Raw genomic sequence first — 2798 nt, 5'->3', positions numbered from 1 at the left:
GCGGGCTGGGGCCTCCTCCTCTCTTGGGGAGGTGGTTTCCATGCGTGAGCCGCCCGTAAGAAATAGTAGTAGTGTCATCGCGCCTGGGGTTTGCCCCTTGCCTGGGGGCTCTGTCGCCTCTGCCTCGGTGGAGGTTTTGGCGGATACCTCTGTGCATGGGGTGCCCAAAAAGAGTAGGCGTCGTCGCAATCGAGGTGGGCGGTTGAATACGAGGTCTGGGGGCCTATCCTCGGGTGCTCCCTCTACAGGGATGAGGGGGGGGGGGCTCGTGGTTCTAGGAAGGGTCGTATTCTTGCTCCTTCTTCGTCAGTGATATCGCTGACGATTGAGGGAGGCAAGGCGGATGGGGGGAGGACTTATGCCTCGGTTATGTCCGAGGCTAAGTCTAAGATTAACATCAAGGAGATGGAGATTGGCCCCATGCGCATGCGCAGAGGAATGACGGGCAGCATTTTGTTGACGGTTCCGGGTCGTGACTCGGCTTCGAGGGCGGATTCACTCGCTGCGAAGCTTAGAGAGGTGTTCCCTCCTGTGGAGGGAATTAGAGTGGGTCGTCCTTCCCGAATGGAGGACATTCGGCTTAAGGAATCGATGTTCTCAGTTGGGAAATCCAGGATCTTGGAGGAAGTTGGTCTGGCTGGAGGCTGCAGAGTAGAGGACCTCAGATCGGGAGAGATTCGGCTTTTCCCAAAGTCGTGTGTGGGGACGTTGTGGGTGCGCTGCCCTGCTGGAGTGGCGCGCAGGCTTGTGGCGGCGAAGAGGTTGTCGATTGAGGGGGGCTGGACGATGCTGGATGTTATCCATCTAGCTCGTCGCCCCCTTCAGTGTTATCGGTGCCATGAGTTTGGCCACTCGGCCAATTGTTGTGGTGCTGAGGTGGACCGTAGCGGCCTCTGCTACAGGTGTGGTGACTCGGGGCATAGGGCGGCCAACTGCGTGGCGCCGCCCCGATGTCACTCGTGTGCGTCCAGGGGGAAACCTGCTGGACATCGAGTTGGGTCGGCGGCATGTGCCCGTGTGCGTGTGCCTCCCAGGAGGTGTCGGGAGGGTACTCTTGTTACCGAGCGTGCGCAGGCTCCGGGGCGCCCCGATGGGGGGGCTCCTGGGAGCCCGGGATGGGTGGAAGTGGACTGTAGTCGGGGGCGGGGGAAGTCGCGGAGAGGTGGCTCCCCTGTGCCGGGCTGCAGTTCTGCCCCCGATGTTTAGTGTTGGTTTTTGTCCTTTGTTGTCGTAGTGCGTAGCGGTGGGTGCGGGGAGTTCCGGGGAGGTTGCCGAAAGGTGACTCCGTGGTCTCCCTGCCCCGCCAAGTTTATGTTGTAGGTTGCGGCGACGGGTGATTGAGTGCTGGGGAGGTTGCCGAGAGGTGACTCCGCGGCCTCTTCACCCGCGCCAAGTTTATGTCGTCCTTGTCTTGTTGTCTGTTGTTACAGGTGGGAGTAACAACCCTCCCACCTTTACCGTGGTTGGCCATAGTGCCTTACTGTGGGCCCCTAGAGGGCTGGGCCTGTGGCCCTTATTACGTTTTATTTTATTTTATTATTGTGGTTGTGTACATGTGTCGTGCACTGTTGGTCTTCTGTAACGTCTTGTGACGTTTTGCGTGTGTGGGTGGGTGACTGCGGTCACCTCACTTACCGGGTCGTCAAGGAGAAGGGTGGGGGCCCTAATCTCATTGCACGTCGACCTTGGGAAGTCCGGGGGGAGCTAGTAGCCCGGCTCCCCTCGATGCCCTTTCGGGGCAAGGGATGTCCTCTCCGGGAGGATACCTGTAGTATCCTCTCGGGGGATGTGTCCTTCCTAAAGGACGCCGGTCGGGTGTCCACCGTGAAGTAATGCAAACGCGGTTCCGCGGTGGACAATACCCATACGACCAGGGGCTTCAGTCAGGTTTTAGGTCGGTACCCCGTCCGATAGTCCCTCGGGATACTACGGGCGGGAATCCACCACGAAGCCTCCTGGCCCTCCCTCAGGGGTCAGGACGGCAAAGTTTGGTTTAAGCAAATTTCCTGACTTAAAAAAAAAAAAAAAAAAAATTAACATTACAAATATAAAAAAAATATATATACGGATATAAATTTACTTATATAATATAATACGAAAATTAAGTTATATAAATAATCACAATTAATCTCAATAATAAATATGCGAAATCAATATAATAAATTAAATATGTCAAAACTAAATATACAATTTTCCAAATGATCTCTAAATCCAGTCATATACAAATTGAATTACATTACATACAAATTCTAATTAAAAATGTAATGTCATAATCAATTAAAAATTATAATATTAATACCTATTATTTGATGTTAAACATAATATATAAGATCATACCAACCAGTGAAAAGATCGTACTTGAATATTAGTTTAGTTGTCATTTTACACTGTGCATAACCTCGGTTTAACTTAAACTGATAAACAATCAAACGGTAAAAATGTTCTTAGGAGTTATAATGAATATAAATCAAAATAAATACAGAAACATATTCAAGAATCTTATAGAACGTTGATAATAGTGTCATAAATAACATTTAAATTATCAGTATTTTTTTGTAAATTTATAGAGTCTTTATGTTTTTCTTAATATAAATCATTTCTATAATCTCTCTTTTTTTAACATTACACTCACTATGTAATATCGACACCGATGTCCAACAAAAATCATGATTAAGACTAACCCTATGTTTACTGACAACTAAATGACTGCTTTTATGCTTTTTAACATCGTTATGATGTTCCCTAATACGAGTTTCTAAGTGACGTTTGGTTTGCCCTATATAACATAAAGAACAATC

The sequence above is a fragment of the Nylanderia fulva genome, unplaced genomic scaffold, assembly GCF_048542155.1.
Source record: "Nylanderia fulva isolate GAGA-0341 unplaced genomic scaffold, ASM4854215v1 Scaffold139, whole genome shotgun sequence".
In the NCBI taxonomy this organism is placed as follows: domain Eukaryota; kingdom Metazoa; phylum Arthropoda; class Insecta; order Hymenoptera; family Formicidae; genus Nylanderia; species Nylanderia fulva.
The sequence above is the reverse complement of the archived record's forward strand: the minus strand, read 5'-3'. Positions refer to the sequence as shown.